The 23,707-nt window shown below is 35.7% G+C and overlaps 1 long non-coding RNA gene across 1 annotated transcript; it reads right to left on the bottom strand.

Annotated features, from left to right (window-relative positions):
• Nucleotides 1-325: 325 nt before the first annotated feature.
• Nucleotides 326-23,400, bottom strand: LOC125612000. The gene is made up of 4 exons (XR_007342237.1): nt 19,658-23,400; nt 7,566-7,575; nt 6,973-6,979; nt 326-341 (listed from the first exon to the last, which is right to left on the bottom strand). It is a non-coding gene; the product is annotated as an uncharacterized LOC125612000 (long non-coding RNA).
• Between the last annotated feature and the right edge of the window lie 307 nt (nt 23,401-23,707).

Here is a 23,707-nt window from a genome sequence, read left to right as displayed (position 1 = left end):
GTCTCCTTGCTCTTATTTCACACATGTGTTAATCACATTCCTACAATAATATTATAAACTATTTTGGGTGTGGCCCACAATCTATGTTCCTTTGTTTCTGTCACCACCTCAACTCTGCCTTGCACTTTGCATGGGTGGGGCCCAGCACAATAGCAGAAAAAGTTCATTTCATACTTGCTATTGACCTACCATTAGAAAGTAATTTTCTGACAAAGAGCTTCATTTGTATGTAGAATATATTTAATGTGTATGAACTAGGATTTTCTGTTTTTAAAATTGAAAAAAAAAACTATTTCAATAGCTCTTTTATTCCCATCATTAATCACACTCCTCTCTACCTCCTGCCAGAAAACCATCTTGTGTATACTATACTTCCAGGTTGACTGGTAAAGAAATTTAACTGATGAATCACCTAATGGCATCTGTAAAAGAATCACAAAGGACACCTCTGTTACTAATAACGCATACTGGCAGACCAAACTGCTTTCTTTTCATTTGTAAGTCTGCTGGCAGCTTGGCACAATATCTAATGCCTTAGAATATTGTGCTTTAACTTCTAATACAAAACACATAACAGACATAAAAGTCAAGTAAGAAAAATGAGAACATTGAAGAAAAAAGAATTCTCCCAAAGCCAAAAGAGAATTGGGTTAGTCATGAAAGGAGAGCAGGGTGTGGATATAAATAATAAAAGTGGAGAAGACATAACTTTAAGTTAGAAAGAATATTCAATTATTTATTCATCCAAAAATATTTACTGATAACCTACATATGCTCTATGTTCTAGGGCCAAAATTACAAGATGCAGTCTGCCTCTAATGACTCCTGATTAATCAACAGGGAAACAAAGAAGTAAATAATTGACTGTAATAAAATAATACTACTAAATGACATTGGATCACTGCACAGATAGCTAAAAGAACAAAAATGTGCATGACCTTTTCATGTTTTAGGTCAGGATACAATTTCCAGTGGTGGTAGTCTAAGCTAAAACTTGAAAGAACTTGCTTAGTAAAGGAGATCAGATGAGGAAAGAGAAAAAGAATCTGGAAATAAGCAGGTAAGAAGTTTGCTCAGGGGCCCAATAGAATCAGGATGGCTACGTTTACATCACGGCTCTGCCACAGCTGTGTAATTTCTAACATCACTGGCCTCTTCTGTTTCTTGGCTGCCTGTCACTTGAACACTTCACTTCTTATTACTGGTATATTAACTCGTATCTACAGGAAATTTAAGAAATATTAATTCTTTCCTGCTTTCCTTTAATGAGCAGAGAGACAACACTCCTGCCCCTGACCCATGGAGTTCATTAGCCATCCCATAGACTCAGAATTCACCCGACCAATGAAACAGTTATACTTTTTAAATGCAGATCCTTTTATCATAGTTTAAAGTTGACCTTTAGTTTTTTCAGCCCTAGCTGTTTATGTGGATACAAAAGTTCACAATTCCATTTTTAAAAGCCTGCAGTCTAATGGATTGTCCAATTCCATTCTTCTGATAGATTCTGACCCAGTGCCAGCTCTTGCCATTTAGACCTTTGCTAAGGCTGCCCTCTCCATCTGAAACTCCCTCTCCATCTGAAACTCCCTATTTGAGGAAGTCTGGCAGTTTTCCTTGACAAAGCTCTGTACTTAGTTCTTCTTTTCCTTCATGTCTCTTCAGTTAAGTAAATATCTCAGGTGGGCTTTTCTTTACCTTCTAACATGCCCTAATTCGTTCCAGAAAATGCAAGTTGTCTAAATCAGCATCTATGATTATTTATTCTATTATTTGTCTTATTCTTTAATCCCTACCTTCTTTTATTCACTCATTAAACTAACATGTACACTGAATACATTTATTTATTAATGTACATGTAAAGAAATATAGGATTATTTCTTTACAAAGAACAAGGCACCGTGTTAGCACTAAATGGGCTTCCATAGAAGGAATAAACAAGAAAGGACTTCAAGACACTTAGAGACTAATGGAAAAGACATATATAAAAATATCATAAACAAAGTTAATAAGATACAGGAAATGACAAATGTGGTGAAGAAATAAGCAGAAGATTTATGAAGGTACACATAAAAGAGCATGAGGCTGGCTGTACGCTCAAGATCTTGGTTTCAAGCCCAACTGCGCTGTTTTCCATGACCTTAGACCAATTGCTTAACCTCTTTAAATTATCTTATATTTAAAACAGAGATAGTTGTATGTCCATATGGTTTGGATTTTCAAAGTCTTCTTTTGGGTAAGAATTCAATGAAATAAAACACATAGAATTTCTTTATGAACTGTAAAGTTTGAGATAATTTTAAGGAATAGACCTTTCATAGAAAGGGATACTTTCCTCGAGACAGTAGAGAAAGCAGTATGCTAGGCAGGCTAGTGTATTTGGGGATGGGAGAGTGCCAAAGTTTATAGCTCAATTCTCCTACTGCATATGTTTGGTTTGATGGGAACTGTATTTTTACAAGAGAAGTGGAAAGTCTTTCAAAGGGATGAGTGCTTTTCAGATCTGCCTCTACCTATTTCTGATCAGGTAAGAATTGACTAATTCTCTTAGACACTTGTGCAGAAGCCTTGAGTCTACTGCATATGTCCACAGGGCAATGTCAACTCTGTCCTCTTTCTGAGGGTATATGGAACCTACATCACACCTCCATGTGGTAACCTGGATTGATTTTTATTGTTCTTCCTGTAAATGTTCTTTCTTGGCCACACATAGTTTTACTGTTTTTTTGTTTGTTTGTTTTTGTTTTTATTTTTGTGTATGTGTGGATTCTATATCAATCATGTCTTTCTCTATTCTTTTCTCTTCCCCTCCTTCTACCCCTCCAGCCACCATTACCATTATATTTGTACCCACTGCATTCTCCACAAATTCATAGTTTGGAAGTTCAACAGCTTTAAGTAAGAAACTCCAGTTCTCTTCTGAACAATGCTTGATCCACTTCAAGTCCACAAACATATGCCTGACATTCTGGGCTAGATTCTGGCACGTGAGCAAGTAATTACAGAGCAATGTGGCAGGTGTTGTAATAGAGTTTCAATTAATTGTTTTGGATAGATGGAAAAGAGAGCCATTCATCTTGCCTAGGAACATCAGGAAAGCTTCAGAGAGGAAGAAACACTATGAGGTGGTCCATGAACAGTGAGAAAATTTTCCTAAATAAAGAAAGGCAAATGTTTTGGGGCAGAGGAAATAGTTTAAGTAATGGGAGGGAGATGTGAAAATTGATAAATCAGAGAAGTGAATTATTTATATACAGAAATAATCTGCCACAATAGATTAATACATCACATCAGGGCTAAATTAAGGAAAACCTGCCTAAAGACCTTTAGAAAGGCCAGAAGTACCCTTCTTAGGGTTCTGTTTGTAATAAACCCATACTAGGCTATTCTCTATAATTCTTGTGAAGCAGCTAATTATAATACTTTCTAGCCCAGATAGAGATGATGGCCAGTGTATGAATATTCCTGATTCTTGCTGTATCCATGGTATACACTTCTATTCATCAAGGCAGTCATGATTTTTAAATCTGAATACAGCTTCAGAATCTTTCCTACTAGAGATTTCTTTTATTTTATTTTATTTTAAATAGAAATTGCAGTAAGGCCCCACACTATAAAAACCTATTTCCAATACTTACTAAGTTATGCATTGAGGGAGAGTAGTGACCCTAAAAGATATATTTATAACCTCAAAGAAATCTTTTTATTATGTCCTATAATTTAACATGCAGAACTCATTAATGCACTTCTGCTGTATCTGTCTTGGACTGTGCCCATCAGTTTCTGAGACTGGCTCTATGCCTTGGTTCAGGGAATTTGGACACTAAATATCTGGAAAAAAAATGATAAATTGAAATGACCCCAAATTCTAAATGTAGCCAAATAACCACGTAATTTACTGAAGAATTTCTAAATGGATAGGCAGTTATTGATTTGAATTAATAAAAAATGTTGGCCCACATTACCTAACAAAAGCATCCTAGCAACACAGTTATCATGGCCAGGCTTCATAGAACAAAGCTTCCAAATCAATTTGTGAAGCTCCTATAACATATATGTAAATTAGCTATCAAAATTGAAAATGTTTAGAAAAAAAATCCACTTTCACACACTGATTAAATTATTTCCTTCATAAGCATAAACAGTTTAGAGAAGAAAAGCCCAAGACTGATTGCTCAGACTCTCCAGGGTGAAGGAAACAAACACATTTTTAAAATCCTCAGCTTCACAAGGTATCCTTTGCCAACCCCCTAAGGAGAAACCTTAGAATCTTCTACAGGCTACAGCAGCTGCCTGCCCACTTTCTCAGCAGTAAGAAATATGCTAAGCAGTGATTACCAACAGGGAAGAGGATCAAAAGGTTGAAGGAATGATTAAGCAAGATATGATTCCTTCTAACAATCAGTGCTCTGTAGAGGTCACGAATGATGGAAGCTAGAGCAATCTCAAATTTCAATCAGTTACACATGAAATATTTCTGTTTTTTGCTCCCAGTGTGGAAGCTCCCATTGCTCTAGTCTTCTAGGCACACTAACAACAGAAGCACAATCAAAACCAAGGTAAACTGGGCATGGAGGCAGCACATGCCTATAATCCCAGCTAGTTAGGGGGCTAAAGTAGGATGATTGCGAGTTCCAGGCCAGCTTGGGTAATATAGTGAAATCCTCTCTCAAAATAAAATGAAAAGGCTACCTAATATATACAAGGCTCTGGGTTCAATCCCCAGTACCACAAAATAAACAGAGCCAAGGTTATTTGCTATTATATCATGAGCCCAAGCCGGTATATATCTGTCCCTTCCAAATCACAAAATTTTTTAAAGAAATTTCTTTTTAAGCCCTAATACCCATGGGAAGAGACTGAGGACAAAGTCAGAAAGATTATTTTATGCAAAAAGAGGCTTGAAGAAAGACTTCACTTGGAAGTAATGATTAGTATGAGCAAAGTTACATTAAGGGACAGCAACTGACTTTCATCATAGAATCAGAGTCAAGGACGTGTGAGACATAGAATGGAAATTGCTTTGATTCTGCAGGTGCAGAATCACCACTTTTTGGCTGTTGTTGGAGCCTAGAAAAATTGCTCAACCTCACTGAACAACACTGTTCTCAGCTAGGTCACTGAATTCTATCTCTTGATCAACTTATAGGATAGTGAGGGAAGAATAGTAAGAAGGAAAGATTATAATTGAAAACAAAATTTATCTCATATTGCCTCATTTAATCTTCATTCCAATACTATGATGTAGTCATTATACCATTTTTGAACGTAAAGAAACTGGGATACAGGAGGTTAAGTGACAAGTTGAATATAATAACCCAGATGATATATATACCAGATGACACAGAAGCAGAGTTCAAGTCTTAAGTCAAAAGTTCATGTTCTTTTTACTGCATGATATTTCCCTTTTAGATTACAGGTTTCCAAAAGGCAGGGATGGCAGTTATGTTCTCCTGTATCCCCTGTACTTAGTACATTCATTACAGAGTTATCAAGAAGATTGTATAAATAAATAAATTTTTATGTATATAAATTCATTCAGCTCAATATAACTAAGTAACATTGACTGAATACATTCTATGGTAAGATACCTTGCTTCTAGTTAGGAGCAGGGTTTCAAAGATGACTAATAGTCACATCCAGCCCTCAAAGGAGTCCCAGTGTAGTGATGGAGAGACCCATATAGAAACAAAATCGACCTCCTACTGGTTTTAGTTCTGCATTCTGCAATTTCAAAGAATTCCTGGACTCCTTTTTGAACATGCGCTAGAAATGTCTGCAGTTACTTCTCTGTTAATCTTTGGGGCTTGACCAGAATAGGAGTATGTACTCAGTTAACTGGAGCAGAGCATGAGCCATGTGAGCTCGGAGAGCAAATTTCACTTACCACTTTAGAACTTCCAGGTAAGTCATCTTTAAGCCTCAAGGTTGAGTTTGGGAAGGTAAGAGGAACTGAATATTTGTCATGCTTTTAAAACCAGGTTTTCTATCTCTAGTTTGCTTTTATTATCTTAAGGATGACCATCACCTTAGCATCATTAGAACAAAAGGAGGATTTGAACTGAATCAAAATGTTCACAAGACTCAAAATGCAGGTAATTGGAGAAAACTGCTAAGCACACAGTAATAATGATACTGTTCCTTTATGGGACTCTCTGGAACAATAAAGAGACTCTGGCATTGACAGATCTTAAAAATGCAAATGCAACCTAAGAAAGTAATAAACAGAAAAAGTTGTTAGGTCCTTGTGTGATAACAATGAAAGAGAGGCATATGAGAATCATAGCCATTGATGATTTATGGAGCAGGAGTGCTTTATTGGGTATTTTCCTGACCTAAACAGAATACCCAATACGAGAATCAAATCTCCTCTTTTTCACATTCCAGGTAGAAAGTACTTTCAATAAGTAAACAAGCTTTTTAAACATGTATTTTCTTTTTCTCCTTGGCCTCTGCTTCTTTGAGTCATCAAAGCCATTCAATATTTATTGACACAAGTAAGAGATGGTCCCCAAACAAACAAGGATTAAATTTATAGTCTTTGAGTTTAAAAAATGTATCTCTTAACCAAAGAAACAGAAATCCTTATACATTTGGGAAACACAGAATGAGAAATGGTAAAGCTTCCCACCTCTATGACTAAAAATTCCCAAAGCTAGGAGGAGGAGGATTTTGGAAGGGAATCAAGGAGTGTGTAGATGTTGCAGACATCTGAAAAAGCAGGGACTTCTTGGGCCCAGCACAAGGATCAGTTAAGGAGACTCAGCTCTCTCAGACATGGGTATGATTCATTCACACAACAGATCTGCAGTTCAGGGACGTGGCCAATATCTCAGAGAAGAATGACTAAAGCAGTCAATTACTAGCAAAGTGAAACTTATAAGAAATTTTTACTAGTAAAATTGACTAGTGAAGTACTAGAAGTATGAACTAGAAGCAAATGATTATTGAGTAAGAGAATAGAGTCCATACTATCTGTCTATACTACCAACTTCCAAATTCTAGACCTGGGAACAAAGCTTTGACTCAATTAAGATGTCAAGCCAGCATTTGGTTAATACTCTGTTTATGATGGTATATAAAAGAAATTTTACTAATATCTGAGAAATGTTATCAAGAAGCAGGCAGAACATTTAATTTTTCCATTTTCCCATTCATTACAGTTATAGTGAGGTCACTATTCTGTATCTGGCTTCCTTTTAATTTGCCCATAATACCTACTGAACATAATTGGGCCTATAAGTCAATGATACTATCCTTATTTCTCCTCTAGGCTTCAGGTGCTAGAAATAGCCATTATTTGTTGGCTACTGAGTGATCAGTAATGCCCATGGTACTTTCTCCTGCTCAGCAAGAGGCTTGCCTGCTTTCAGAAAATCAGATTCAGTAAGTGGCACCAAACAGATAGCTACATATGAGGTCTGAACCTTTTAGTACCTTCATGTGTCACAGGAAAGCTACAAGTTTCAGGTTTAGGTAATTCTGTTTAATGATATTTTTTAAGTCAGTGTTACTCTGGCAAACTAAAAGTTTGAATTTTGTAATCACAGTTGGGAAAAAAAAACCTCCTCTCTCCTCAATTTGAATAGTGCTCCTATGGAACCTACAAGTGTGGCAAATTTTGTTTCTGACAGCCAAAGGAATGCAGAGAAGATGCTACCAATTTTGTGAATTTGAATTTGATATATCAGGCTTTTCTAAAGAAGAGACTCAGAAGATATTGTAATATTCCTTTACGTTGGTAGAAAATATACCTTTGGAAGAGTACCAGTGTAGATGTGTAGTACTAGGTTGAGATATTAAAGAAGAAAGAGTCCTATGCCCAAATGGAAAACCAAATCTTGATCGCATGTAGCACTTCCACTATGCCCCATGGTCTCTCACTTTGGGAACAAAGCATGGTACAAGTATCAGCATAAAGATGGAAGTACTCAATTCTACTGGCTTCCTGGTTTATTGCTTTGGTGACTGAACACATAAATACATAATCGAGGGAGGTGGGAAATATAAGAAGTAAAACAGGGTTTAATGAAAATAAATTAAGCTCAATTTTACGTATGCAAAGCAGCAAATGAATGCAGGCTGTCAAGTTCAAGTACAGACTTATGAGTTAGCAATATCATCTTAAGCATGTAAGTGAGTTTTGTCACCCAAGGATAATGGATAGAGTTTATCAAGCCCTGAGGACAGTGGAGCATCAGGTAAAAGAGAGGACTGTGAAACAGAATGAGAATTGAGAGGTCAGAAGTCAAACTGGAAAGTCTTTTACTCTCATTTTATTCCCAGTAACGTTCTGTTCTTCTTTAAGCTTAAAAAGTATCCCAGAAGAAGAGACTATAAAATAGGAGGATTATTCATAGTGGGGTAGGGATGGGGAACATGGAAGGAATAGATGAACTCTATAAACAGGGAAAGGGGTTGGGAGGGGAAGGGAGGGGGCATGGGGTTAGAAATGATGGTGGAATGAGATGGACATTATTATCCAAAGTACATGTATGAAGATACAAATAGTGTGAATATACTTTGTATACAAGCAGAGATATGAAAATTTGTGCTCCATATGTGTAATATGCATTGTAATGCACTCCACTGTCATATATAACAAATTAGAGTGAAAAAAATTTAAAAACAAGAAAAAAATAGTGTAATTGGCTGCCTCAATGTTATTTCCTTTCTCTCTAGACTAATGGGTTAATGAGAGAATGACTAATGGGTTAATGAGAGAATGACGTTTTGGAGCAAAGTGTCTATTTGAATACTATTCCTCCTGATTATTTCTGAATCACTCTCCAAGTAACCCATAATAGCAGTTGGCAAGAATGGACATTGGAAAGTAAACTATCATATAGACAGATGGGTGGGTATATGTGCTGTCTCTGTGCCTACTTACATATATTCATTGTCATGTGTGTGTATTTATATTTTAATAGATACATATACATTGCTACTTCTGACTCCTCCTATTAGAAGTGTGAAAAAATACAAATGTTATTATCACCCTCTTCCTTTAGGAAACACATGGCTCTACCAGACCTGGAACTGACAACAACAACAAAAAAACAAACACAAAGGAAATAAACAAATATTTATTCAGAGCCTGCCATGTGGAAGAACTGCCCATTATATTCATTATTTCACTTAATCGTGGTGATGATAAATGCACTAGCACTGAAAATACCATGGATTCTGCTGACAAGTAGATATCTGTCCTGGAAGGGTAATATCTGGGACACCCTGTTTTAGACCTGCCTCTCTAGAATGTTTTCTATCCCCCTTGACTTCTCAATTTATGAACACAATCACCTCATGCTTAAATTTAGATTATAAGTTTCCAACACTAGCTATATATTAGAATTTCTGATGATACTTTTGAAAGCTACTCAGGCCCTTCTCCAGACTTCCTGTGTGAGCATTTCAGTTGGGTTTCTACACTTTTTTTTTACAAGCACAAGTGATTTTTCAGCCTGAGTCAATAATGGAAATCACTCACTAGTATTGTCAGGACTTTCAGAAAATATCTGCAGGTGGTTTGGAAAGCCATTAAAATTTTAGTAGCTAAAAGACACTCATACTCTGCCATTCCTATTCTGGAAGTTCAGGTACCACTATCTGTAACACAGGAGTTTTTGCTTGTGTACGTGTGTATTCTCAAACTGCAACAAAACTACAAAGAACTTAAAGAAACTATAAGATGGTTGCTAAATAACCAAAAGGATGAAGGCAACTATAAAGTAGAAATTAAAAGCATTGTGATGTTTTAACATTTTTTTTTAAAAAAGCAGCAAGTTAAAAGAGAATATGGTTGATTATATTTCTGGTAAAATAGAGAATTTTATAGAATTTATTTGTTTTATTATATCCAAACCCTAACTATAGGACTATAAATTCCACTGTTTGATTTGGGTAGATCTAATTTTTACTTAGTTAATGCAGTATTTTAAATTTTCACTAAGTGTTAATTAATATCCTATGTAATTCCTCTGAAGGCATGCTTACTCCTCTTTACCAATATTCTTGAATACATAGCTGTGAATCTGTCCTGACTAGGTATTGGAGTATGCTTTGTGCTGGGAAATAATCTGTTGACATCAGTAGTGGCATGTTCTCAAATTTGCTTTCCCAAGGACGAAAGTGGATTTCTATTACTTCATCTGTACTCTTTCAATCAGTCCCATCATTATTCCCCTTAGTCAATGCTGCAAATTAGCTAGGAACTAATTACCAAAGAAATGCTAGGCAGGCTTGCAAAGGTATTCATTCCTTCATAAAACATCATTAAATACCAGTCACACACCAGACACTGTTGTAGGCAGCATTGGTACTATGAAAAATAGAACAGAGTCTTTGTCCTTAGCAGTCTTATTACAGGTAGTTTGGGAGAGAGTCATGTAAATACATCAATATTTCAATGTGGTAAACGCTGTAACAGAGTTGTGCATATGATGCTATCAAAGCAGAGTGAAAGTAAAGCCTAGTTCTATCTAAGGAGTTCAGCAATGATTTAATAAAACCTAACTTTAGATTACATCTATAATATTGAATTGGATCATGTTTAGTTTCCCCTAATATAATTTCATATGTAAGTATAGAAAGTGTGGCCTCTGATTTTTAAACATACTCTCTACATAATGTCACAGCTTATTTCCATTGATCAGAGGTCTAACTTACGCTAACAAATGATTTCCTTCACATTTGAGCAAAGATAGAAGCTTAATTAAAGAAACTGATAATAAGCAGCTCTGATATAATCGTGACATTTTATGTGAGGAAAATCAAGACCTTAAGTAAGGTACAATGATAAAAAAAATTCTATAACTTTTGTTTCTAGATTAAATCCTGGCTGATTGGCATTTTTAAAAATATGAGGTGTTAGATCTATTTCACTCTTGTAGACAGAATAATTCCCCCTGCAAAGATATCCATGTACTCATCCCCAGAACTTTAGACTCTGTTACCTTCCATGGAAAAAGGAACTTTGCAATATGGTTAAATTTAGGAGCTTAAGATGAGAAGATTATCATTATTCAGGATTATCCAAGTAAATCCAGTATAATCACAAGGGTCCTTAAAAGATAGAGCAAGAAGAGTCAGAGTCAGAAAAGGGAATGCAATGACAGAAGCAGAGTTTGGAGTGGTATCCCTTGAAGACAGAGGAAAAGGCCACAAACCAAATGCAGACAGGCTGTAGAAGTTGCAGACAACAAAGTAACAGATTCTTTCCTACACCTGCAGAAGGAAAGTAGCCCTGCTGACACCTTGATTTTATCACTACAAGACTCATTTTTGACATCTCACCTCATGAAATAAGTCTGTGTTGTTTTAAACAATTGGGTTTCATTTATTATATTGGGGACAACCAAATTAGACCTGTGAGCATGGAGAGATGAACCAGTTCTATATCAGAGAAGAAAGATGTCCTGAAGATACTTGGTAGAGGGTTACTCAACTCCTTACTACTCACTAAGGAATTTTGTTACCTTTGGTAACTATGGTATCTCTGCTGTTTGCCTCTGAATTTTCCAAGAGTTTTTGGAGGTCTATTAAATAACACCCAGTCTTTGAGTTCCTTAACTTTCTTTCCTAGAATAATAACTTGAACGTTAACAAGGTATGGAACAGGCGAAGAATTCTTCCTCCGAACAAAATTACGTCAATTGGCAACCAGGAGTAGCCAATGGTATCATGGCAGTCCACAAGATATGGAGTTAGCTCATTTATCCTGTTGGACAAGATTTTAAAGACTCCACACTTCACCTTAATAACCTTGCATTTAAGCTCATTGTGTCAAAGCACAAATAAAAACAAAGAGGTAAAACCCCTAGGAAAAACTAAACCTTGACATTTTCTGTCATGTTCTGTAGGAAGAAGAGTGCTAATGAAAATTCTCATCTTAACAACCTAACCATCACTGCTGGGACTCTTAATCAGTTTGCTGAAAAGAAAGTTGGGGCTTCAGGTACCTGAAGCTATTACTGAAATCAAGGACTATGAGGAAGTACCTCTATGTGATGGAGTTTTATAAAAAGGAGATGGACCAATATAGGAGGGCATATAGGTTTGCAAGGACTGCTAGAAAATATAATAATTTGTATACTTCACACAAACATCATTTGATGTGTATCTTTGTAATTCCTATTATATGCGGCAAACACTGTGCTGGAAATGAGAAATAAATTTATTTGCCTTCATGAAGCTTAAAGTTTAAAAAGGAAAACGAAGAGAAAAGTACAAAGGACTCTGAAAATAATCAGGAATCCTAACAAGCTTTTGGGTAGTCAGAGGAATCTTCCTTTAAAGACATGAGAATTAAACTGACTGCTGAATAAACGTAGAAATCCTCAGGGGAAACAGAGAATGAAGATTGTAGATAAAAGAGGAAACATGTGAAAAGATTTCAATATGAAATAAGAGCTAGATATATTCAACAAACTGAAAGAAGGGCAGTGAGGTACAGAAAAAGAGGGAGAGAGGGTTCAGCTGAGATAAGGCTGAGCATTGCCCAGTGTTTGTGAGTTATAATTGAGGATTATAAACTATATCTTAAAAATTGAAGTGTTATCAACAAATTTTATGCATGGATAAACTGTGATCAGATTTGTCTCTTAGAATATCATTCCAGGGCTGGGTACAGTGGTGTATGCCTATAATCCCAGTGGCTTAGGAGGCTGAGACAGGAGGATAGCGAGTTTAAGCCAGCCTCCGCAAATTAGCAAGTCCCTAAACAGCTTAGGTGGGAGACCCTGTCTCAAAATAAAGAACAAAAAGGGTTTAGATATATAATTTATAATATTATCTATTGTTTATAATTCTGGCTTACATATGAATTATGAATTGGCATGTGATAAGAACAGATAGAGGGAGACTAGAAATTCATGGGAAAATAACGATTATTTAAATTATCGTGATAGCAGGGGAGATGGAGAGAGAAGGACACATTCTACAAATGCTAAGGAATCAAAACTGACTGATATGTGAAAGGTGGTGAGGTAGAAAAAATGAGTCATTGCACTTGACATGATCAAATATCAAATGGTAATGCCAGCCTCTGAGATGGAGAACACCACAAGAGGAGATTTATCAATAGGAAATTGTGAACTTGGTCTGGACAATGTTGGTTTGATGCTCCTGTAAGACATCAAAGAGAAAATGCTAAGAGAGAAATGGATTTACAAGTCAATATTTCAGAATAAAAGTTTTGGTAGAAGATAAAATTTGTAGCAGTCAATAAATAAATGGTAATTAATTTTATGGAAGCAGATGAGAATGCTTTGGGAGATTTAGAATAACAGCACTGAGGACCTCAGGTATAAGGAAAATACAGTACATGCACATGACTAAGTGACATATTAGAAGATCAAAGACTTTGAACCCAAAATGAGTTCCTGATCACTTAGAAAATATAGACAAACACCACTGATGACATTTCATTAACTATGAACATCCTGGTATTCCTTTGTCCCACCAAGCAATCCTTTCCCACTCCACAATTCACTTTTTTAAAAAATTTGTGCCATACGTGCCTATTGTCATGGAATCTACCTTTTCTCATTGTTGTTCTCATTTGGATCTAAAATGGGGAACTGATGGATCTCATTCAAACTAGTCAGATTTTCTTCTCCCTTTCACTACCAATTCATTTTTTTTCTACTTCTTGATGTTTTCCTTGAAAATGAGACTAGTTAAGCTACTTCCCTAAGACCATATAGCTAATATAAGTAGGTCTTTTTAATATATCAGGGTGCCATCTCATTATGTGGGCTGATACAAAATAAGCTGCACTCAAGCATCAAAGAAGATAGTTTTCAAATGGAAAATTATAACAAGTGAGTAATAGGTCAAATTTTTATGTAGTTGGAGAAAGTTGTTGAGAGCCACAGCCGAAGGGGCCCCAGCAAACTTTCAGACTGCCAGCTGATGATTGGCTCACAGCAGCCCCATCAACTTCTAGCTGATTGGCTCCTCTGCAGTGATGCTCATTGGGCTGTTTCCCTGCCCTTTCAGACCATGTAGCTGCTCATTGGGGGGCTTTTTTGGCTCCGCCCACACGACCCAGACAATAGGCCTCAAGAGCAGGAGGAGTGGGGAAGGTTGAGAGGCTTGTGGGAAGCCCATGGTGGCAGTTGGGCTCTGAGGGTTTTTCCTGAGGAGCTGTTTTGTTTGGCATGTGTGGTTCTAAAAATAAAATTCGTTTCTTTTGACAAGTAGCTCCTGAATTGTGCCCAGCCAGACTGTGGCAGAAAGTGATATGTAGTCAGAGAAAGATAGTGATAATCATGTTTTCTCTGTTGATTTTCCGCTTGTTGAAATATGGGTTCACCATAAAATGCCTAATATTTGCCCCTCAGTGGCAGAACAAGAACTAGGATTCCAGTTTGTCCAGAGACAGGAGGTAAAATCATCATGTAGTTTTGAGGTTGAGTTACATTTTTAAAATACGGAATTGCTAGGTCTTCTCTGCTAATCACCAGGATTGTGGAACTTCCCACAAAATAATGAGAATAAACACTCCTCAGAACTGTGACTGAAATGCTGTTGCTCCTTCGGGCCATGCATCTGGTTTCCATAGCTGTGATTGTCAGAGGCTTCTCTGTGTCTGTACCAGTGTTTACAGAGGTAAAAAATAAGTTGCATTGTTAATGACTCTATAACACCTACTGCCTCAGAAACAGGATGAAATTTCTGGTTCAATTAGACTCTTAGAAATCATCAAATATTTGAAAAATCCATGATATATTTGACACTGTGGACTATTGAGAAGCATAAGGTAACCACTGGCTTCCAAAAATTTATGACTTATTGATAGCACAAGACAGTGGTATATTATAGAACAATAGGTTAAAATGGCAATTAAATTCATGTTTTCAGGATAAAATAGTTAGTAGGGGCACCTTGGGAAGAGGCCTGATCCTGTGTGTATTCTGTATGTGAATGTTTATGTTGTTTTTTTAATTTTTAAATTTTATTTATTCTAATTTGTTATATATTTGTTATTGTATATTCTAATATGTTATATATGTTAATATGTTATATTTGTTATATATGACATTATATGTGTCGATTCATATTATACAAATAGAGCACAACTTTTCATTTCTCTGGTTGTATACAAAGTAGAGTCACACACATGTACTTTCATACATGTACTTAGGGTAATGGTGTCCATCTCATTCTGCTGTCTTTCCTACCCCCATGTCCCCTCCCTTCCTCTCTATCCCCTTTGCCCTATCTAAAGTTCATCTATTCCTCACATACTGCCTCCCACATCCCTATTACAGTGTGTATGTTTTCTAATTACAAAGCTGTCAAGAGACAGGATTAGGGTAAAGATACATTTCCAATATGATTAGGAAAGTACAACATATTTGGGGGATATTTGGAATGTAGGGATTGAGTCTTTTGTTTAAAGCAAAATTATTGGGTTTTAGAGATAGAAGGTTCAATTATAAATAATTATTTTATTGTATGATTGTATGACCATGTCTCAGAGTATTTTGTGTAATGTTTCATAACTTAGTGACCACCACTGTCCATTTTTCACAAAGTGTTAAATCTGTGAGGTTCAAAATATGAAATATAACAAGTCCCTTCTAATCCCAACTTCTTTCTTGCAGCAGTGAATTCTGGTACTCAAACAGTCAAAAACACAGCCTGGCATAATCTATCCTAACAGATGTTTCTAGAAAAATTCCAAATCAGCAACAGCCTAGGAAAATAACCAGCTTCAAAGGCTTTTAACAAGCAAACTGAAAATAAGAAGAGTACTGTAAAGTGACTCAAAAAAAAAATACAAGAACCATACTATGAATCACTTGGGACAACTATATAATGTAGTAGTCATAGTGAATGAGGATGAATGCAGAGGAAGCACCTCACCAAAAGGAGGACAAATAAAGAAATCACCACTGGGCTACACAAGGAGAACCCTAAACTTGACTAAGGAAGTAATTAAGAAAAAGAGCAGAAGTCAACATAATCTGCAAAACAGAGTCCATTCAGTGGAGTTAAGAGCTCACTCAAACTATCAATCACCTCCAGCTAGAAATGTCTATTAAAATATAGGGACATTTAAGTACCTGGCTGTCCTGGTGACATTTCTGAAGTCTTACCTGTATCAGTCAAACATCTGCCCAGCAAATTAAATGGCACATAATTTTAGAGGTGAAATAGCCTGAGATATAGTTGCTTTGTCCTGAAAAATTTGAAAGAGATATTTTCCACCCCATTATTTTGCATAAATATAACAACAATTAAAGGATAAATAAATTACACCGTAGTTGCTTATTGTACAAATGTTAAAAGATTTCTTGAACCAATGAGTGGTATGATATAAACCCTATCCCCCATGTCTTAAATACTGCAAATATGCATTTCTTTCTTCCCGAACACATAAGAAGCTTAGGATATAGATTTTAAATTTTAACTTTGGTATTCAAGAATGTTCAGAATGCTTGTGCATTGGTATTGGGTGACTTTGAGGAGAGCACACATAAAAATTCAAGATGACCCAAACTCTTTCAATAATTTACTATCTTTAGACTCACAGTGTGAAATAATTAATTAAGCAAATGAATCATTTATGCATTTGTTGAGCATATACTATTAGGTAAGGCATATTTCTAATACCAGAATTACAGAGATTAAAAAAAATGGATGGAGCTTACATTTTTTGATGAGCCAGATGTAATTGTAAATAACAGTATGAGGAATGTGAGAACACATCAAAAAATAAAACTGCAGCATATTGCAACCAAATTTAAGTATAGAATTTGTCATCATAACTTCAAAGTAACCTAGTAGTGATAGGGAATAAGTATGTTGGGGACAACAAAAATTAGAAAGTGTCTGCTGGTCTGATCTGGAGATGAATGTGCCAGATATGACCTTTGCCTTGACATTTGCAAAGCCTCTTATTATCTCTTCCTGACAATAGGTTACAAGACTTGATTTTGAAAATATTTCAAGATGTAACATTAAAAAGTCAAATAAAATGACTTGTTATTCACTTCAGAGACCTTTAGCACTTCATTTTATAAAAATCTAGTTGCACAGATTAACAGAAGATGGTTCATTTTTTTCTTTACCTGCATTTTCTGTGTCAAATCATGTTGGAAGGTAATTGCAGATATGTTGGAAGGTAATCACAGATATGATTTCATATTTTTGGCAAATCATTGGTTCTGTGTGTTTTATTTGTAGACATTGTTTCAATAAAAATCTTGATTAAAAACGTATGATACTAGATTTTTTTAACAGCTTTATATAAACAGATTTGCTTACATCAGAACATTTAATCCATGTTTTTAAAATTCTAATCTGTGGGACTTTGTAAGCAGATGCAAGATCCATCAGAAACTCCTTTTTGTTTCCGGAATGGATGAAAATTTAATATGCTAAAAAACACTTTTAAATCAAAAAGTCTTCGCTTTCTTTTTTAACCTAAAATGAATGAAAACTGGGTTTCTCAAAGTAGACCAGGATATGATGATAAAGTTCAAATCCTAATGAACTGACAGGTGTACAGTTTATTCTACATTGTCATTTTCTCTTTGTTACCTCTCCTATCGCCCACAGCCCAGGACTTTACTTTTCTATATCTCTTTCCTGGCAGCCCTTGAACCTCTACTTGAATCCCTTGTAAACAAGCTTCCTCACCTTCTACAATGACTTAATCCTTTAAGGAAAAAAAACAAAATAGCCATTTTATATCTCACCTTAGTCATCTCTATACCTTTCTTTATATAACTATTGCATTCTAAGCACCTTCACCAACACTCAGCCCCACAACATCAGCCAGCACTGATGTTTTGCATTTTCCTCTGTTTGGAGGCAATGTAAAAGGGATGATACAAATATTCCTTTTCCTTGCCTGACTTGAGGTTTTACTTTCTTTTGTGACTAGATGTATTTCAGCAAACAGGTATCTGAAAACCTGCATAAGATGTGTTTTCAGTGTTGGCTTCTAATAGAAAGAATGGTGTACACATGAATTTCTTTACCAAATATTCCTCCCCTCCTAGGCTAAGCCAAATAAGGGAGATCATAGCCTGATCATTGACTTGGGGCTGAAGCAGGTTGTAACAATCCAAGATAAACAACATGATCCAAAGGCAAAAAGTCAGATAAGTGGATCCAACACTGGGGTACCAATTCAAGGGGTCCAGTATTTCTTAATGGAGGTGTTATTGACATTTTGAGCTGACAATTGTATATAATTGTTTTATACTTTTGATGAATGCCTAGCACCTCTGGCCTCCTACCACTAAAAGTCAATAGCTTTCTCCATCCATTGAAAAAACAAAAAAAATAAGCAAACATTTCTAAATAAGTGGCTGTAGGATAGCATTGCCCCCAGGTATAAACCGACCTGTAAGAGACTGATACACTGATGATGAACAGTGGTGAAATCAGGAAGGCAGATGGTAAGAAGTAGTAAAGTGCAGGGCATGGTAGCACATGTCTATAATCCCAGTAGCTTGGAAGGCTGAGGCAGGAGGATCACAAGTTCAAAGCCAGCCTCAGCAACTTATTAAGGCCCTAAGCAACTTAGGAGGACCCTATCTCAAAACAAGGGCTAGGGATGTGGCTTAGTGATTGAGTACCCCTGAGTTTAAGTTTAATCTCTGGTACCAAACAACAACAACAACAACAACAACAACAACAACAAAAAAAAACAGAAATAGTAGTAAAGTAAGTAACTGGAATGACACAAAGAAACCCCAATGTTTGTAGCCCTATATCTCTGATGGCCTTTAATTCTATCCTAGACAAAGATAGCCCAAAATACTCTCCAGGATCACTTAAAGTTCCTAAAACCCAGCACATAATTTGTCTTTAATTCCCTTTAAATGCCCTTTTCAAAATTTTACATGAATATAAATAATGCCTACAATATTTATAAATAATATGTAAATAATTGTATATAATGTACATATAAATCATAGTATACATATATATTATTATATGCATATATGAAAATCTACATGTACATATTCATATGTAAATCTACATATATTTATATATGTCCATATATACATATACGAATGTACATATATATGTAAATTTCTGCCTTGATTTGTGACTATTTTTCTCAGATTTTAATTGCCTTTATAGAGTGCTGGTTGCCTTAGAGAATTCTTGCTTATCATAAAGAAATGATTCCAATCCTTGAAATTAAATGGATCTAGTACTACTCTAATCCTCATGTCTTAAATGTGATAATACACCTTTCCTTAGGGCAGAGATCTCCAAAGAAAACAAAGAAAAAAAGGCTGTGTCAACCATAAACTTTTTGAAGCAGCTCCCAGAGCACAGCTTAGGAAAACATGATTGTGACTGAAACCAACAGGCAAAAAGGAAGCAGAAATGTCTTGGGAGGACATCTTTATTCCCTTCTGGGATCAGGGAGAGTTTTGGTTCTTTTCTTCCCTTAGAAAAAGCAATGAAGTTTTCTTCTACAAATCAGAAACAGTGCAGGGCATGGAAACTTACATGAGTGAAATAAAGAAGACTGAGAACGCTGGCATGGTCATTTACAAAAGGTATAAGGAGGAATCAGAGGACAGTGAGAAAGAGAACCTGAGAGGCTCAGAGCCAGAAAAATAGGAGAAATTCTTTTCATTCTTCTTTTCCAGTGATTGCTAGTGATTTGAGATTGGACTTTGAAATTGCAACCTTATTTTTAAAAATGTTTTTAGGACATCAAATATACTGTTATTTCCTTATTCAAAGTAATGTGGGGAAGGGTGATGTGTTCTATTTGCTTAGACTTGTTCTTTTTGGGGACCAGAATCTTGATTGCAAAGATCAGCTGAGTCAACACAGTTCAAATGTATTTCTTTAATAAAATTTGCAATGGTTCTTTTGCCCAAGTCTTTCTTAAGATGACAGAAAGTTTTACTGAGGATGAGTAAATCCACACTCTTACGTGGGAATTATATACAGAAGGGTTTTTTACTGGTGCATATGATTATACACAATAGTGGGACTCATTATGCCATATTTGTACATGCACATAATGATTGGATCAATCTCTTCCCAGTACCTTTCCTTTCCCTCCCCTCCTCCCGCACTCATCTCCTTGCTCTACTCTACAGATCTCCCTCCTAATACTGTTATGGTTATTTTAATTAGTGCATTATAACTAATTAGCACTTACTCTTCACATGCCAGCCTCTATTCCTCCATTTTTCTTCACTAAGGCTGATTACATTCCTTACACTGGGTGATTGGAGAAAAAATTCCAGCTGTACAAATCCTTGACCCAAACCAGTGCTAAGGTATTCACTCTTAACTCCAAAGAACTTAGAATTGTAGTCTTACTCAAAATGCCATTAATTTAAAAGAGTAAATATTTTCAGTTTTTTTCCCCCTTTAAAGTTTTGTTTTGACATTCTCAGCAGAATGTAAGCAACAACCAAGAGATAGTAAAATTATATTTCTAACCTGAATATTCTGCATGTGGATCTTCATTCACTCTAAAATCTTTTTCACTGTGTTCGGAGGCATTTTATGTTCTTTTGGCAGGAAATTGTAAAGTGCACTAAAACATGGGCATGATGAGACTTCTTGTTCCAAAACATTATGCATTACCCTGGCACCTCAAAGTCCAAAGAGGGTAGGTCAACTACTTTATTCCTGTTATTATGCTAAAAGTGGCACAGAGAAGATTCCAAACTATGCATGTTTAGAGTTTTTTTTTTTTTTCCATAAAACGTCAGAACATAAACCAGGCTAAAAATTTACTTCCAAAATGGGAGTGATAATAATTTGAATGGAATAATGCTTTTAATTTCAAGTAGACTCAAAGCCTGATATTAGTCACCTTGGTTAAGCATTTTTGGCTTAAGATAGAACCATTTTATCTTTAGGTCTTAGAATGATGGACATGTTTAAATATAAAAACAAAAACTAATTGTTTCTAAGCAATTATTAATTTTTAACTTATAAATGAAAGTTTAAAAAATAATGTGTGATATAATAGTTGAAGAAAAAGGAACTAAGAAAGAAATTGTAAAATTATGCAATTATGCATAAGCATATTCAAAGTTTTCTGAGCAGTTTAGTTTGCAAGTCCTAAGAAATTTCAAAAGGAATGTCAGCAGTGGGTGGCCATTTAATGTAACCTTGATCAATATTTTAACTGACTACACAACTAACTTCAGATTCACTTTCAATAAATTTTTAAATTTCTCAGTACAAGATGGACAATGATGTAAATGCTTTTAAAAGGTTTTGTTCTGATCCAACTATCATTATTTTTGATTTTCATTAGCAAATCTAGATGGTAAAACAGAACATCCATCAACTTACAGAAGCCAGCACTCTGGCAAAAGTTATTTGTATAGTGGAGGGCAAAGATTTTACCTTAAATGGCTTTGAAAAGCTTTACAAGTAGTTTAAAACACAATTTTTAAACCAAGATTAATAAAAACAGCTAATGATTTTCTGGCATGAACAATGGCAGACACATTGTAAAGCAATACAGAGTAATATTTAATAGCACAAAAATCAGAGTTGGACAGAATTCTTGGTTCTGTGAGGTTGGACAAATTGCTTAGTACCTTAAAGTCTTAATTTCCTATCTCTGAATTGAAGACAAAAAAAAAAACACAAAACACCTTACAGAATGAATGTGTAGCACAGTGTTTGCCACAAAGGAGGTATTCATTAAATGTATTTCCTACTATTATCAATGAAAATCATCATCACCATAATACCAGCCCTTTCAAGATACAGTGTTCCAGGGAAGGATTGAATGTTCACTGACCAGAAGGACTTTGGAATTGCAACCTTATTTTTTAAAATGTTTTTAGTACATCAAATATATTGTACTTTCCTTATACAAAGCAATGTGGGGAAGGGTGATATGTTCTATTTGCCTAGACTTGTCATTAATTGGTAGAAAATGTAAACTTTGGCAAAATGACTCAATAGTACTCAGAAGAGACAAGGAAGATATTCCACTTGGAAATTCAATTAAATCAACTCCTCAAAAGTTTATTGAGTTCCTGGGGCTGAGATGGTGGCTTAGCTGTAGAGCGCTCATCTAGCATGTGTGAGGCGCTGGGTTCTATCCTCAACACCACATAAAAATAAATACATAAAATAAAGGTATTTGTCTAATAAATTAAAAATATTTTAAAAAGAAGTTTACTGAGTTCCTACTATTCACTAGGTAATGTATTGGATTTAGGAGATTTAAAGATTAATAAAACAGGGATCTTGTTCCCTTGGGGCTTACAACCTGGCTAAGGAGATAGACTCACAAACAAATAAATCCCTTAGAGGAGTTTCAAAGGAAGGGAAGCCACAGCTTAACCTGGGAAGGTCAAGGGATCTTTAAGAATGGGAAATACTGAAATGCCAGCAGAAGCTAGTTGTTAGTGTGCAAAACTTTTTTATCAATAGTTTATGTCAACTGCCTCTTTCTCTGCCCCATACTCAAGACACTTCTTAGGGCTCCAAATGTCAAATTCCCTGGTTTTTCTTGGAGTTAATATTATATAACACAGGAAAGATAAGTACAAGTACCTGTTAACTATAAAAATTAAGGAAGAAATTAAAAGATGTCTTTTCTCATTGTTGTACATTGTCTACCAATTATGGCTAATTATGGCTAGTGTGAGGAAAATAGTTAAAATTACTTTTATTGCAGGGAGAGTCCAGATCCTGTCCCTGCACTTGGGGAGCCAAGAGGACAATGACTGTTGGCCCTCAGACATCTCTTGGCACCATTATCAGAATGATTTGGGTAAACCGCAGCAGCCATAACTCATGAAATCACTTATATTTGTATATTTCCTATATAACATTGGAATGCATAAAACAACATATCAGAGAAGAAGCCAAGTCACTTCATTTGCCAAGTACTTGTCATAACCTTAATTAAGCAGTTCATTTGGTTGGGAACCAATGATTTTTACATAGAAAACAGAGTGGTTAGGGGAGGACAATAAAGAATGTTTGACAGATTATATTTATTACTGTTAGTCTTCACATAATACCTGTTCAAACATGGTAAATTTTCTAATGTAAAAAATTAAGCATACCAATACATAATTTGGTGATATTATTTTAAAGTGCAGATTATATGCAGTTATTTTTTTTTCTTTTTAACTCTACCCATCTTCAGGTGATCCCAAGTTTTGATCTAAGTGGTATATGACATCAAATTCTCACTCAGATTTTAATAATGACAAATAATCCTTAAAAAGCTACTAAATTGAAGAGCATAAATCTCCAGTCAGGTAGAAGTGTTGATGTAGATTCAAAATTATACAGCCACAGCAGGGCATAGTGGCATACACCTGTAATTTTAGCAGCTTAGGAGACTGAGGCAGGAGGATCACAAGTTCAAAGCTAGCCTCAGCAACTTAGCAAGGCCCTAAGCAACTTAGCAAAACCCTGTCTTAAAATAAAAAATAAACCAGACTGGGAATGTGGTTCAGTGGTTAAGTGCCCCTGTGTTCAATCCCTAGCATCCACCCCCCAACAAAAAATTAAAAACCCCAAAAACAACAACAACAAAAAAGTCATATTTTCCTTTCCACATATTTTCAGTTATATTGTAAGGGTCCCGCGAAACGTCGGAGAAAGAGACCACCAAGTGACCACTCATGCAATTGGCAGAAGGGGGATTTATTGAACCAGCATGCTGGGGCTCCGTGCCCACTCAAGAAGGGAAAGCAGCCCAGAGCCCCGAGCAGGG

This window comes from Marmota marmota, unplaced genomic scaffold, assembly GCF_001458135.2.
Source record: "Marmota marmota marmota unplaced genomic scaffold, marMar, whole genome shotgun sequence".
Taxonomy (NCBI): Eukaryota; Metazoa; Chordata; class Mammalia; order Rodentia; family Sciuridae; genus Marmota; species Marmota marmota.
The sequence above is the reverse complement of the archived record's forward strand: the minus strand, read 5'-3'. Positions and strand labels throughout refer to the sequence as shown.